General features: G+C 44.3%; 1 protein-coding gene and 1 long non-coding RNA gene across 5 annotated transcripts in view; one reads left to right on the forward strand and one right to left on the reverse strand.

The window, feature by feature from the left end:
• invs (inversin) overlaps positions 1-15,450 on the forward strand; it is a 243,103-nt gene that overhangs the window by 58,343 nt on the left and 169,310 nt on the right. The gene's annotated exons all lie outside the window — the stretch shown is intronic.
• The window catches only part of LOC132395633 (uncharacterized), a 52,027-nt gene continuing 50,495 nt past the window's right edge, over positions 13,919-15,450 (reverse strand). Inside the window, exon 4 of the long non-coding RNA XR_009512699.1 lies at positions 13,919-14,873. This is a non-coding gene — a long non-coding RNA (uncharacterized LOC132395633). The remainder of the gene's footprint in view (positions 14,874-15,450) is intronic.

Here is a 15,450-nt window from a genome sequence, read left to right on the forward strand (position 1 = left end):
TTGTCAAGCTTTTGATGAAAATTGGTTTTGTGCTGAGTGATGTTCAACCTGATGCAGATTTCTGTTTTGTCCCTGTGTGATCTCCGTGGTTATATTACCCTTTATAGTCTTGTCGGATGAGCGCCAGACTTCATTGTCATGGCGGTCCACAAAGTGAAGCAGTCCGATAACACCACGTGGATGACAGGCGATGGATGCTCATTCCCTAACTCTGGACCACCTCGTCCTGTGAAAAGGCTTTTACAGTACTTTCTGCATGTCTTTGATGATCCGAGACATTTAAAAACAGTTGAACTACATTCAAGTAATTGAAATATGAAGTGAAATAAGTAATTAATCTCTATAAACACACATTTAACTGAAGATAATTAAAAACATTAATTAAAATGACCCACTTAATTTCACTTTTTTCATCCATCTCAGTGACCATATTCAAATGACTATTGTAATGCTTGTTAGTTATATCAAGCTTTACAGCGGACAGCAGAGAAATGGCAATTGGAGTTTCATCTGAGCTGTATGAGGTGTTGCTCTTGGGAGGTCACTTGTAAGGGTAGATGGTCAGAATCTGTTTCCCAGGGTAGAACTATGAAGTACTGGTGGGCATGCAGTTACAGTGAGAGGGGGAATGTTTAAAGGAAATGAGCAGGTTTAAAATTTTAAACGGGGAGTGGTAGGTACCTAGAATGGACCATAGAGAGTGGTGGTGCCTGGAACAGGCTGCCTGGCATAGTGGTAGAGGCATACAATAGTGATATTTTTATGAGGTTGTTAGATAGACAAATGAATGTGCAGATAATGGAGAGAAATGAGTCAGGGAAAATTAAGTTTAATTTTGTTGTGTATTGTGTTGTGTATTGTCTTGTGTTGTGTATTGTAAAGCTGAATAGCCAAATAACAATGACATTCTACCCACAGCTGGAATCAGCTGCCTGAGAAGTTGATGGAAGCAGGAATACAATTGAGAGGAATCTGGATAGGCAATTAATGACACGTAGTCAAGTGGGACTAGTAGTGGTAGAAATGTTGCATGATATGGTTTACTGGAAGGTTTGTTTCAATTCTGTACAGTTCTATGACTCTGAAATTATTGAACTTCAAACTGATTCTAGATTTACCCAAATGGAAGATAAGGTGGTGTTCCTTAGACTTATATTTGGCCTCATTATTAACAATACAGGAAGTCAAAGAGAGAGGACAGAGTGGGAATGAGAATAAAATGACAGACAATGTGACAAATGACATTTGGTATATTCATTGAATCTTCATTTGCTTTTACCAATTTGAAAGAAAGGATATTCCAAGAACCAAATGGAGTGCATGCTTCTTCACTTGGATGGGTCATTTTGGGTTCTTGGAGGGCTGGAAGTGAGCAAGTAAAAGAACAGGCACTGCATCTCCTGAACATGCAAGGGGGAGTGGCATGAGAAGGTGAATGGTTAATGCAGATTGAAGAGTGGACCAGAGTTGAAATGAGAATGGTCCCTCCAGAAGTCTGAAAGTGGAAGGAGGGAAAGGTAAGTCTGAATGTGGTTAAAATCGTAATGGTTAAGCTGTTGAATACAGAGAGTGTGAGATAGAAGGTGAAGACCAGTGTAGCTCCTTGCTCTATCTTGAGGAAGAGGAGCTGAGAGCAGCTATGGTCAAGGGTTTGCTAAGTTTAGAAAGGGGGAAGCCTTGGATCAGGTAGAACGTAAAACAGTACAGCATAGGAAGATGCGTGGGTCTGCTATTTCTGTGCCAACCATGATGCCAATCCAACTAATCCTAAATGCCTCTACATAGTACATATCATTCAATTCCCTGTTTCTTTGTGTACCTGGCTAGATGCTTCTTAAACATTGCTGTCTTTCTGCCCCCTTGGCAATACATTCTAGGTACCTACCATTCTCTGTGTATACACTCAGTGGTCACTTTATGATGTAAGCTCCTCTTGTACCTAATAAAGTGGCCACCAAGTGTATGTTTATGGTCTTCTGCTGCTGTAGCCCATCCACTTCAAGGTTCAACATGTTATGCATTCAGAGAGAGATTCTCTTCTACATACTGTGTAACACAAGTTTATTTGAGTGTAAAGAGGGTTTCTTCTTTTTTGTTAACTAGCAGGAATGCTAATTTACTGATAACGAGAATGGTATTCCTTTGTAAACCAAATGGGGATTAATGTTCTTTCTTCTGAGTCTGTAAGCTTTTGTTGACGGGCTTTTGGGCAGATCGGCGCGAGCGGGTCGAGAGAGAGGACGCAATGCTCTAAGCTGGGCGAGGATCGGACCCCAAAGGGGGGGCCGAGGCCGGGAGATTCTCTGAGGAGGGGGGGGGATGAAGCTAGATGTGCTTGGTTGACCACTCGGAGGGTCCTGAGCGGTTTGGAGAGTCCGAGGAGTTCGGAGGGTCCTGAGCTGCGAGTCGAGGAGTTCGGAGGGGATCGAATGGTGGCCAGAAGACTTCAGAAATTGAGCTCCAACGGCTGTGCACGAAGTGGTTTGGACTTTGATAAGTTTGGCGCCTTTTCTTTAATTTTCTCTTCATATATACTGTATCGTTATTAATCACTTACTTATAGTAACCTTTATAAATTGTACTAATTTAATCGCATATGGTGTACTGTCTGTTTTTGGGTGAGGCGGGGACATCACACAGCATCCACACCAGCTGATTACCCAGTTTGGCGGGGCCGAAGGCTGCTCCCCCTAGACGAGAACGAGCTGAGCGAGCCTGAGGTGACCCAGGGGGTTACATTGTGGGGTGCTCGTCCGGGATTGATTTCTGTGGAAGCTGTGTGATCACCCTCTTTAAATTGTGTCTGCGGCGAAGAGTTGGTGTGCCTTTGTGGGTGTGCAATTGCTGGTTATCGCTGCGTGTGTGTTGGGTGGGGTGGTTGCTGTTGGCTGATGAAATGGTGGTGGGACCATGGGTTGTCCGTACTGTTTGGAGAGTGAGGAGTGACAGGTTGGGATGTTTCAGCAGTGGTGAGCTCCGCCCAGTTGTTGGAATAATGTCCAGGCCTAAAGGGGCGGAGGTGTGGGCGGAGCGGACCTCTCTGTTGTTGGGTGAGTGGCAGTGCTTGGCTGAGGGAAAGCGACAGGGACGGGTTGAAAGTTTGATTAGGCGGACTGGTGACTTAGTTAGAACTGTCAGGCGCAATTACCTCGAAGTGACAGCTGCCAGTTCTGGGAAAGTGTGGGAAAATGCGTGTGGTTCGACTGGAAGTCAAATGCCGCAGCTGGGGGGCTTATTATATCTGTGGCAGGAGATTGGTGGGAAGTTTTTAGGGTATCCCTTTTTGCCTAGGGGGGCAGATAAATTGCTTGTGGTGAAAAGGGGATCTGTCAAGGGGATCAGTTGATCCGTTGATTCGAGAGGTGTCGGGAAACTTAGAGGAGGCCCAGTGGGGGAACGGCTTGGGGTCTCTGGGGGAGCACGTTCCCAGCAATGTACCAAGGAACTCCCGAAAGGAACAGACTCTATTCCTGAAGGCTTAGAGGGGCCATGCGCACAGGTGTTGTTACGGATGGATGGAAGTCAAGTTAAAGCCATCCTCGGCACCGGGGCGCCGGTGAAGTTGCTGTACAGTTTGTTTCATAACCGTTACTGGAAGCATTTACCCTTGACAACATTGAGGACACTGGAGATTCGGGGTACCAGTGCCGGTGATTATCCAGACGACGGTTGTTGGTCAGTGAAAATGGAGTTCTTAGAGGCAAATGTGGAGGAGACTGAGGTTCATGAATCGTTAATGCTGATGTGTCCGGACCCTGTTGAGACGGGCAGCGTTTCTGTTCTAGAGAGAACCAATATCCTGCTGGTGCGCTTGGGGGCCTGCCTGGAGGAGGTGGGTGAGCGCTGTTTGGAGGCATTGTCGATGCACCCAGAGTTTCGAGCTGCTTGTGTGGACGTGTGTAGCAGCATTGGGCCGATACCGAATTCAAACAAGAGCCAGTGGCGGTATGGCCTGGGGGAAGTTTCTGAGGGTGAGACCCTCTTAGTGGACGCTGCGAAATACCACGAGGGAGCGGAGTTGACTGCTGAAGACACCTCGGAGAGAGAGAGGTTGCGGCGACCTGCCCCTGAAGCCGTGGAAGAAGTAGGCAGCGTGTGTGTGTATTATATTGCGTTGAAAAGGCGCACTGTCAGTGACCAGAATATGGCCCTGAGGGCCAGAGAGGCGATGGCCTGTCTGAGTGGTGTGAAGTGGTTTAAGGTGCTGGATCTGAGGAGTGGATGTTGCCAGATCCCGATGAGTGGGGCCAACAAGGAGAAGACGGCCATTATAAATTCCCTAGGAGTCTTCGGATCCGAAAAGATGCCACAGGGCATATCCGGAGCCCTTGCAACCTTCCTGCGGGGCAGGTGGAAGACCATAGGGGATGTGGAGGCGTTTGGAGTTTTGGTGTATGTGGATGATCTATTGGTATTTGGATTTGCCTCAGGAGAATATGAAGTGAGGTCGTTGCAGGAGCAGCTGAGAACTACCGAGTTAAAGTGTTTTCGGGACACGTGCCAGGGCTGGCGAAGGTCGCAGCTCGTGAGAGACTGTCTCTACGGAATCAAGTTTGAAATGAAGATGGAGAGACTGGAGTAAGTGATCTGGAACCATTCGGAAGACTTACAAGTTGGAGAGAATGAAGAAAGTTGTCTGACTGAGGGTAATAGCAAACTGAGAACCCGGAGAGGGGAGTTTGCGGAGGTGAAGAAATTACAGACGAATCTCAGAAGAGAGAAGCAGAAGCTTGAAGGGAACCTGAAGATGACCATCGACAGTTCAAATGAAGTGCAAAACCTGAAAGTTGATCTGGAAGAAGTCATGAGGAAGAAAAAGCTGGAGAGAAGTGCAGTGAATACTGAACAAGAGGCTGAAGAGACTGCGGGAGCAGTGCAGGCCACGTGTTTCCGTTTGGAGAAGATCAAACAGCAGCTACCGATCACAGGAATGAGGAAGAATACAGATTCGATGGATGATGTGCTGGATGTGTGGTTCATGCTGCCGTTTGCTGACTTTCCCTCGATTGAGGAAGAGACCTTTGGCCTTCTCCCATTGAGTCAGGTGTAGCGGGGAGGGTTAGCTGTGTGCAGTGTGGGGCATGAGTGAGAGGTTGAGAGAGGAGTTGGTAGTGGGCCCAAGGTATCCCCAGTTGTGTCCGAGCCTGAAGGGTTTAGGTGAGGGGGTACGGAGGCCTCAGAAGGGTTAGGGAACTCCCAGATAGTTGGCCTAAGTAGCGCCTGAGGAACAGGGCGTGAGGGTTACTGTGTGGGGAGGAGATGTCACTGTTTGTGCTTGGGTTACGGTGTGTTGGCAGGAAAGGTGGCGGGTTATTTAGTAGTCATGAGGACATGACTTTTATTTGGTGGAGGGAGAGTGTAAAGAGGGTTTCTTCTTTTTTGTTAACTAGCAGGAATGCTAATTTACTGATAACGAGACCCCCCAAAGGGGGGTCCGAGGCCAGGAGATTCTCCGAGGGGGGGGGGATGAAGCTAGATGTGCTTGGTTGACCACTCGGAGGGTCCTGAGCGGTTTGGAGAGTCCGAGGAGTTCGGAGGGTCCTGAGCTGCGAGTCGAGGAGTTCGGAGGGGATCGAATGGTGGCCAGAAGACTTCAGAAATTGAGCTCCAACGGCTGTGCACGAAGTGGTTTGGACTTTGATAAGTTTGGCGCCTTTTCTTTAATTTTCTCTTCATATATACTGTATCGTTATTAATCACTTAGTTATAGTAACCTTTATAAATCGTACTAATTTAATCGCATATGGTGTACTGTCTGTTTTTGGGTGAGGCGGGGACATCACACAGCATCCACACCAGCTGATTACCCAGTTTGGCGGGGCCGAAGGCTGCTCCCCCTAGATGAAATGAGCTGAGCGAGCCTGAGACGACCCAGGGGGTTTCATGAGTTACTGTCACCTCCTTGTCAGCTTGAATCAGTCTAGCCATTCTCCTCTGATCTTTCTCACTAACAAGGTGCTTTCACCCACAGAACTGCTGCTCACTGGATTTTTTTTGTTTTCCATGCCAGTCTCTGTAAATACTAGTATGTTCTGTGTAGTTTCTGAGATACTTGAAACACACCGTCTGGCAGCAACAACCATTTCATGGTCAAAGTCACTTAGATCACATTTCTTCCCCATTTTGGTGTTCAGTCTGAATATCTGTGGTTAGGAAGGCAAATGCAATTCATTTCAAGAGGACTAGAATATAAAAGTAAGAATGTGAGATTGAAGCTTTATGAAGCATTGGTGAGGTCTCACTTAGAGTATTGTGAGCAGATTTGGGCCCCTTATTTTAGAAAGGATGTGCTGACACCACGGTGAGAGAGTTCAAAGAAGGTTCATTAAAATGATTCCAAGATTCAAAGGCTTGTCATATGAAGAGTGTTTGATGGCTCCAGGCCTGTATTTATTATAATTCACAAGAATGAGGGGTGACCTAAATGAAATTGATTGGTGAATAGAGTAGATGTGGAGAGGATGTTTCCTATGGTGGGAGAGTCTAGAATCAGAGGACCCAGCCTCAGAATAGTGGGGCACCTTTTAGAACAGAGATGCGGAGGAATTTCGTTAGCTACAGGTGGCTCTGGAGGCCAAGTCTTTATGTGTATTTAAGGCATAGGTTGATAGATTCTTAATTGATCAGGGCTTGCAGGGATATGGGGAGAAGGCAAGAGATTGGGGCTGAGAGGCAAAATGGATCAGCCATGTTGAAATGGTGGATTAGGCTTGATGAGCCAAATGGCCTAATTCAGATCCTATATCTTATGATCTAAAACTACAACATTTCCTCATTTCCTCCCTCCCACCCACACACACAAACAGACCTCCAATCTCCAGGCTTTGACTTCCAGACTTATGATCGACCTTCGGACTTTGATCTTAGGTACTGAATTCTGGACTGTACAATGTGCTATAAAGATTCACTGCTAATGGCCGAGCCTGAGGGTTACAGACAGGACTCCTAACTCCAGCCTTAAAATACGTGCATGCTGGCTTTTTGTCCCTTGTGCCGAGACCCACCAACCTGAACAGACCAACATCCACAGATGTTCTTTGTTTCTCGTCCATGTCACTGGCCTTCAAGCGCAGAGTAAGGCCCAGACTCTGGATATCTTTTGTTTCATGTTCATGTCACTAGCCTTCAAGAACATCCCTGTCCCTAAACCCTAACCTGGCTCCTAGCTTCTCTCCCTGTGCCAAAAATCAACCCTATGAACTTAATAAAAAAAAAGTAAGTCTGAGCCACGATTTTGACAGAGACCAAAGTTCTAATTTTCAGCAGAAACTCAAGAGAACTTAAGAGACTATGAGAATGTGAAGGGAGGGAGTGTACTTAAAATAATTTTGGGAGTCTTGTGATATTTAATGGATGTTCACTGCTAATCGGTCTCTGAGATGGTGATGGATCTCAAAAAGGAAAGGAAGAGTCAGGGATGTGAACCTGAGAATAGTGTGGACATTGATAGAAGTTGAGTGATGCTTTTGAATTTTGAATAAGTGCAGGAAGAAGCAAAAACAGCCACTGATGTACTAAAGAAGGGTTGAGAGAGGGATCGAGTGGAACTGAAGTGAAGAAAGGGATGTAGCTTGGGTCCATTCCAATCCCATAGGTACATCATTGATCTGGAAAAAGTTTGTAAAATTAAAAGAGAACTTCAGAATCAGATATATTACCTCAGATGAATAGGACAATTAATTTCTCGTTTTGCAGCAGCAGCAAAAACATAAAATCACTATAAATTACAAAAATAAATAGTGCAAAAAATTGGAATTACAAGGTAGTGTTCATGTGTTCATGAATGGTACAGGATTCTTTGAATTCTGATGACAGAAGCTGCTTCTAAATCCTCGGGTGTGGGCCTTCAGGCTCCTGTACCTCCTTCCTGATAGTAGTATTGAGAAGGGAGCTTATCCCAGATACTGGGGGTCCTTAGTGATGGATGTTGCCATCACCACAGCTGCTGGTGTACTTTGTTCATCATTTTATCAATATGTAGGGCCCAGAATAGATGCTGCAAGATGTTGCTGTCCAGGAATTTGAAGCTGTTCACCGTTTTCCACTGCTGACCTCTCAATGAAGGCTGATGAATGTGTCCGAACTTCCCCTTCCTGAAGTCCCCAGTCAATCTCTTCGTCCCGCTGACATTGAGTGTGAGGTTATTGATATAATACCACTTAGCCAGCCAATTTATCTCACTACTATATTGCTCTTTGTTGCCACCATCAACAGTGGTGTCATCAATGAATTTATAGATGACATTTGAGCTGTGCCGAGCCTAAGTGTAGAGAGAGTGGAACAGTGGACAGTGCATGCATATTTACGTTGTGCCTGTGTTGATTGTCAGAGAAGAGATGTCATTATCAATCTGCACTGATTGTGTTCTTCCAATAAAAAAGTTGAGGATCCAGTTGCAGAAGGAAGTATAGTGGCCCAGGGAAGCTTAAACATTAGAACTGAATGCTGAGCTGTAATCAATAAACAGCAGCTGACTTGTGATTTGTGGTAGTCTAGGTGCTCCAAAGCAGAGTGGAGAGCCAGTGTATTGGCTGTCTTCTATAGATCTACTGTGGTGATGGGTGACTTGCAACAGGTCCAGGTCCTTGCTCAGGAAGGAGTTAAATCTAGTCGTAACCAGCTTTTCTCATTGCACTTCATTATAGTAGATGTGATATAGTAATTGATTGGAGCGCCCACTGCTCTTCTTGGGCACTAGTATGATTACTGCTCCTTAGTTGATGGAAGGAAATTGGCTGAAGCTTTGTTCATGGAAGAATCAGAGAACCCCCCTCAGCCCCAACCACTGAGTGTACATTGCAGGCATTCAGATGAAAGCTTTCAGATCACCCTGTTTCCTTGGTGAGGTCATTCTTGGTCTTCACCCCATCAAAGACATTCTTCTGTTGCTGGCATTCTTGTCATTCATTCCCTATTTGCAACTTAAAGCATACTTGATCGCTCACTTGAAAATCAACAAACTACAAATGCTAGAGATCTGAAATAGAAACAAAGAGTGCTAGAGATGCTCAGCAGGTCAGCCAGCATTTGGGGTAAGAGAAATTAAAAGTGAAGCTTTCAGTCTGAAGACCTTTCATCAGAACATTAACTCTTTTCCCTGACTGTCATACAGAGTATTTCCAAGGTTTTCTGTTTTCTCAGTTCCCCAGTTCTGACAGAAAAGGTTTTCCTTTCCACTGTATGCAGTTTGACCTGTTGTGCATTTCCAACACTTCCTGTTTGTAGTTTGGTACTTTGAGACCAGAGTTAATAGATTAGTAGCCTGAGTGCTGGAGCAATAATTTCAGATCCAATAATAACAAGTAATAAAATTGAATTTGAATTTTTAAAGATTGATTTTAGTAATGGTAACTATTAAACTGATGGATTTATTGTAAACAAATCACAAACAAGACAAAATCTGTTGATGCTGGAAATCTAAGCAACACACACAAAATGCTGGAGGAACTCAGCAGGCCAGGCAGCACCTAGGAAAAGAGTACAGTCAACGCATTGGGATGAAACCCTTTGGCAGGACTGGAGAAAAAATGCTGAGGAGTAGATTTAAAAGGTGGGGGTAGGAAAGAGAGAGAAACACCAGATGATGGGTGAAACCTGGAGGTGGAGGGATGAAATAAAGAATTGGGAAGTTGATTGGTGAAAGAGACAGAAGGCCATGGAAGAAAGGAAAAGGGGGAAGGAGCACCAAAGGGAGGTGATGGGTGGGCAAAGAGATAAGGTGGGAGAGGGAAAAGGGGATGGGAAATGGTGGGGAGTGTGGTTGGGGGAGGCATTATCAGAAGTTTGAGAAATAGATGTTCATGCCATCAGGTTGGAGGCTACCCAAACGCAATATAAGGTGTTGTTCCTCCAACCTGAGTGTGGCCTCATCACAGCGGCCATGGATGGACATATCGGAATGGGAATGAAAAGTGGAATTAAAATGGGAAGATCCCAGTTTTCCTGGTGGATGGAGAGTAGACGCTCCACGAAGCGGTCTCCCATTCTACTAGAAGGCCAGCGGTATGCAGGAGGCCACAATGGGAGCACCGAGAATAGTAAATAATACCAACAGACTCACAAGTGGAGTGTTGCTTTACGTGGGGGGACTGTTTAGGGCCCTAGGTGCTTGTGAGGGAGAAGGTGTAGGGGCAGGTGTAGCACTTGTTCTACTTGCAAGGATAAGTGCCAGGGGGAGATCAGTGAGGAGGGATGAATGGGCAAGGGAATCGCGTAGGGAATGATCCCTGTGGAAGGCAGAAAGTGGAGGGGAAGGGAAAGATGTGCTTGGTGTTGGGCTCCAGTTAGAGTTGGCAGAAGTTTCAGAGAATTATGTGCTGGATGCGGAGGCTGGTGGGGAGGTAGGTGAGGACCAGAGGAACCTTATTGCTGATAGGATGATGGGGTAGGAGCAGACTTGCATGAAATGGAACAGATGCGGTTGAGGGCAGCGTTGGTGGTGGAGGAAAGGAAGCCCCTTGCTTTGAAAAAGGAGGACATCTCCTTCATTATAAAATGAAAAGCCTTATCCTGAGAGCAGATGTGGCGGACACGGAGGAATTGAGGAAAGGGGATGATGTTTTTACAAGTAGTTGTGCAGGACGAAGTGTAGTCCAGGTAGCTGTGAAAGCTCGTGGCTTTGCAATAGACATCAGCTGTCTCTGGATTTAGAGTCAGTGAGATTGAGAAAGGGAAAGGAGGTGTCGGAAATGGACTAGGGTGGAAGTTGGATTTTTTAATGTAAAATCTATCGGGTTCATAAATGCTCTTCTATCCTTTACTGCTCCGGAACATGTGTGAGTCCAGACACACTAATGTGGTCGAGTTATATTCCTCCTCACTTAGGTGCATTTAGGAATGGATGATGCATGTTAGCATTGTCAGCTGCTTCCACGTCCCCTGAATGAATAAGTTGAAAGAAAAGAGAAGCAATTAAATTGTTGATAATGTTTAAAATTCCTTTTGTGGGGATAGGGTTATGATTAATATCTTTTCAAAATCAGTTAATACTTTTATCTGTGTTTGGTGTTACTACAGTAATTATAAACTATTATTGCAATGAACAAAATGTACTTCCTGCTAAGTGGGAAGAATAGAATTCAACCAGTTATCACTGATTTGAAAAAAGTAGCTTTTGCCAGATATGACTATGATATAACAACAGCTTTGTCAAAGTCAGGGTTAGCTCTGAGCCAAAATGAGTTTGAATTTCTCGTGTTACCATATATAATAACATGAAACTGCTATATCTCTCTCTGCTTTACTTTAACAATTGCATTCCTGGTGAGAGCCTGATGACCAATGTCTAAGTAAGTGTTGTTTTCTCCCAGCCGTTCAATTCTAAAAGAAGGAAGCGACACATTCTCATTTCTTTTGTGAACATAGGCCCATGCTCTGTGGTATTTTTTAAATGTAACCTTAAGGTACAATTTTCTCACTTTTTAATCATTTCCCATTCAGTTTGAGGGTTTGTTGTATTGTTTACGTATAAAAGTGAGCATTTCTGCCTTTAAAATATGAGGACTATACCAAGGCTGATATCTATCGTTAAAGGAGAAAATATGAGGAGAGAGTTTATAATAGCTTTGAAAGGAAAAATGTGATGATGCAGGATCTTGACCCAATACACCAACAATCCCTTTTCCTCCCCAGATGCTACTTGACCTGCTGAGTTCCTCCAACAGCTTGAGTAAACCATGTTATTGAAAGACCCAAATAAAATAATGAAGAGACTCTCTAAGACTGCAGTGTGTTAATTATGATCGATGTTCAGTCTACATCCTAAAACACAGGGCAACTTGTTGAAAATGTGTTGTCTCTAACTTCCACCGAACTGGTGTCACTGGCTCTCAGTTCTTCTGCAATGTTAGAGTAAGATTGATTGTATTCCAATTCAGATTTGTGCTAGAAGTTGTTCTTAGACAAGGTAAATGAAAATTGGGGAATACCAGCAGTGCCCATCATTTCTGCTCATGTGCTGATTACATTGGATTCAGCTGAACCTTCCTGTCTCTTGCTCAGTAACGTAAAGTTAGAGGGAGGGGGCGGACTGGAGGAGGGAGCTGAGGTTGGAAGACACGGGGAACTTAAGCATGTGCTCATTTATCAGACGATTAGATGTGATTTTGCCAGATGATTAGGATAGGCTCCCAGCAGCGTTAGCAACCCCAAGCACTGATCTCTCAGATTGACGAAAGCGCATGTGCAACTGAAGGGGTTGTCCTTTCCTGATTTACACCATTTCACCGTGTTTTAAAGCTTCTCTCCTCTGATCTTGCTATCAAAATTCTCATGCTTTCTGACTGTGCATCTGCTTCATTAATGCGTATTCCAAAAATGAAGAAATACTCAAATGGTAAAATAGTACAACTGTGGCTGACAAAGTAAGTGAAAGCTATTGTAAAAGCAAATGAAAGGGCATACAACAAAGCAAAAGTTAGTGGGAATATAGAGGATTAGGAAGTTTTTAAAAACCTACAAGAGCAACTAAAAAAATCATTAGGAGGGAAAAGATGAAATATGAAAGCAAGCTAGCAAATAGTATCAAAGTGGATAGTAAAAGTTTTTTCAACTATGTTAAAAATAAAAGAGAAATGAGAGTGGATATAGGACCACTAGAAAACGAGGCAGGAGAAATAATAATGGGGACAATGAGATGGCTGATGAACTAAATGAGTATTTTGCATCAGTCTTCACTGTGGAAGACATTAGCAGTATGCCTGATGTTGTCATGTGTGAAGGAAGAGAATTGGGTGCAGTTACTGTTACAAGAGAGAAGGTGCTCAAAAAACTGAAAGACCTAAAGATACATAAGTCACCCGGACCAGTAGAACTGCACCCTAGGGCTCTGAAAGATGTAGCATTAGAGATTGTGGTGGTATTAGAAATGATCTTTCAAAAATCATTGGACCCTGGCGTGGTGCCGGAGCACTGGGAAATTGCAAAAGTCACTCCACTCTTTAAGAAAGGAGGAAGGCAGCAGAAAGGAAATTATAGACCAGTTAGCCTGACCTCAGTGGTTGGGAAGATGTTAGAGTCAGTTGTTAAGGATGAGATGATGGAATACATGGTGACACAGGACAAGATAGTACAAAGTCAGCATGGTTTTCTTCAAGGAAAATCCTGACTGACGAACCCGTTGGAATTCTTTGAGGAGATTACAAGTAGGATAGATAAAGGAGATATAGTGGATATTGTATATTTGGACTATTAGAAGGCCTTTGACAAGGTGCCAACAGTGACACTGCTTACCAAATTAAGAGCCCATGACGGTTAGAGCATTGGAGCATTGGCTGATTGGCAAGAGTCAGCGAGTGGGAATAAAAGGATCCTTTTCTGCTTGGCTACCAGTGACTAGTGGTGTTCCGCAGGGGCCAGTGTTGGGACCACTTCTTTTTATGCTGTATATAAATGATTTAGATGATGGAATAGATGTTTTCGTTGCCAGGTTTGCAGATGATATGAAGATTGGTGGAGGGGCAAGTGGTGTTGAGGAAACAGGCAGGATGCAGAAGGACTTGGACAGATTAGGAGAATGGGCAAGAAAGTGGCAAATAAAATACAATGTTGCAAAATGCATGGTCATGCACTTTGGTAGTAGAACTAAATGTGTGGACTGTTTTCTAAACAGGGAGAAAATCCAGGAATCTGAAATACAGAGAGACTCGAGAGTCCTTGTGCAGAAAATCCTGAAGGTTAACTTGCAGGTTGAGTTGGTGGTGAGGAAGGCAAATGCCATGTTAGCATTCATTTCAAGAGGTCTAGAATACAAGAGCAAGGATGTGATGCTGAGGCTTTATAAGGCACTGGTGAGGCCTCACCTTGAGCATTGTGAACAGTTTTGGTCCCTCGTGCTGGCATTGGAGGTGGTTCAAAAGAGGTTCACAAGGATGATTCAAGTCAAGTCAAGTCACTTTTTATTGTCATTTTGACCATAACTGCTGGTACAGTACACAGTAAAAACAAGACAGTGTTTTTCAGGACCATGGTGTTACATGAAACAATACAAAAACTACACTGAACTATGTAAAAACAACACAGAAAAAACTACACTAGACTACAGACCTGCAGTCTGCATAAAGTGCACAAAACAGTGTAGCATTACAATAAATAATAAACAAGGCACAGTAAGTTGATGTGAGTCCGGACTCTGGGTATTAAGGAGTTTGATGGCTTGGGGGATGAAACTGTTACATAGTCTGGTCTTGAGAGCCTGAATGCTTCGGTGCCTTTTCCCAGATGGCAGGAGGGAGAAGAATTTGTATGAGGGGTGCGTGGGGTCCTTCATAATGCTGTTTGCTTTGCGGATGCAATGTGGAGTGTAAATATCCGTAATGGCGGGAAGAGAGACCCCAATGATCTTCTCAGCTGATCTCACTATCCGCTGCAGGGTCTTGCGATCTGAGATGGTGCAATTTCCAAACCAGGCAGTGATACAGCTGCTCAGGACGCTCTCAATACAACCTCTGTCGAATGTGATGAGGATGGGGAGTGAGAGATGGACTTTCCTCAGCCTTTGCAGAAAGTAGAGACACTGCTGGGCTTTTTTTGCTATGGAGCTGGTGTTGAGGGACCAGGTGAGATTCTCCACCAGGTGAACACCAAGAAATTTGGTGCTCTTAACGATCTCTACCGAGGAGCTGTGGATGTTCAGTGGAGAGTAGTTGCTCCATGCCCTCCTGAAGTCAACAAACATCTCTTTTGTTTTTTTCACATTCAGAGACAGGTTGTTGGTTCTGCACCAGTCCGTTAGCCGCTGCACCTCCTCTCTGTATGCTGACTCGTTGTTCTTGCTGATGAGACCCACCGCAGTCGTGTCATTGGCGAACTTGATAATGTGGTTTGAGCTGTGTGTTGCAGCACAGTCGTGGGTGAGCAGAGTGAACAGCAGTGGACTAAGAATGAAAGGAATGAAAGGGTTATCATTTGAGGTATGTTTCATGGCTCTGGGTCTGTACTCACTGGAATTTAGAAGGACGAGGGATGATATCATTGAAACCTTTTGAATATTGTAAGGCCTATACAGTGTAGGTGTGGAAAGGATGTTTCCCATGGTGGGAGAGTCTAGGACAGGAGGGCACCCTTTCAAAACAGAGATGTGGAGAAATTTATTTTGCCAAAGGGTGATGTATTTGTGGAATTTGTTGCCACTGTGGAGGCCAGGTCATCAGGTGTATTTAAGGCAGAGATTGATAAGTTCTTAATTGGACATGGCATCAAAGATTACAGGAAGAAGGACGGTAACTGGGATTGATGAGGAGATTTTTTAAAAAAAGGGTCAGCCTTGATTAAATAGTGGAGCAGACTTGATGGGCCAGATGGCCTAATTTTGCTCCTATGTCTTATGGTCTTGATGTACCTTTGATTTGGATGTGGGAAGTGAAGTACTTTTTCAAACTTTGCTACTCAGTAGTGTGTTGCTTAAGCCTATAAAGCCACATCAAAGAAATGCCTGTTTGCTAAAATGCAAAA

Source organism: Hypanus sabinus, chromosome 6 (genome assembly GCF_030144855.1).
Source record: "Hypanus sabinus isolate sHypSab1 chromosome 6, sHypSab1.hap1, whole genome shotgun sequence".
In the NCBI taxonomy this organism is placed as follows: Eukaryota; Metazoa; Chordata; class Chondrichthyes; order Myliobatiformes; family Dasyatidae; genus Hypanus; species Hypanus sabinus.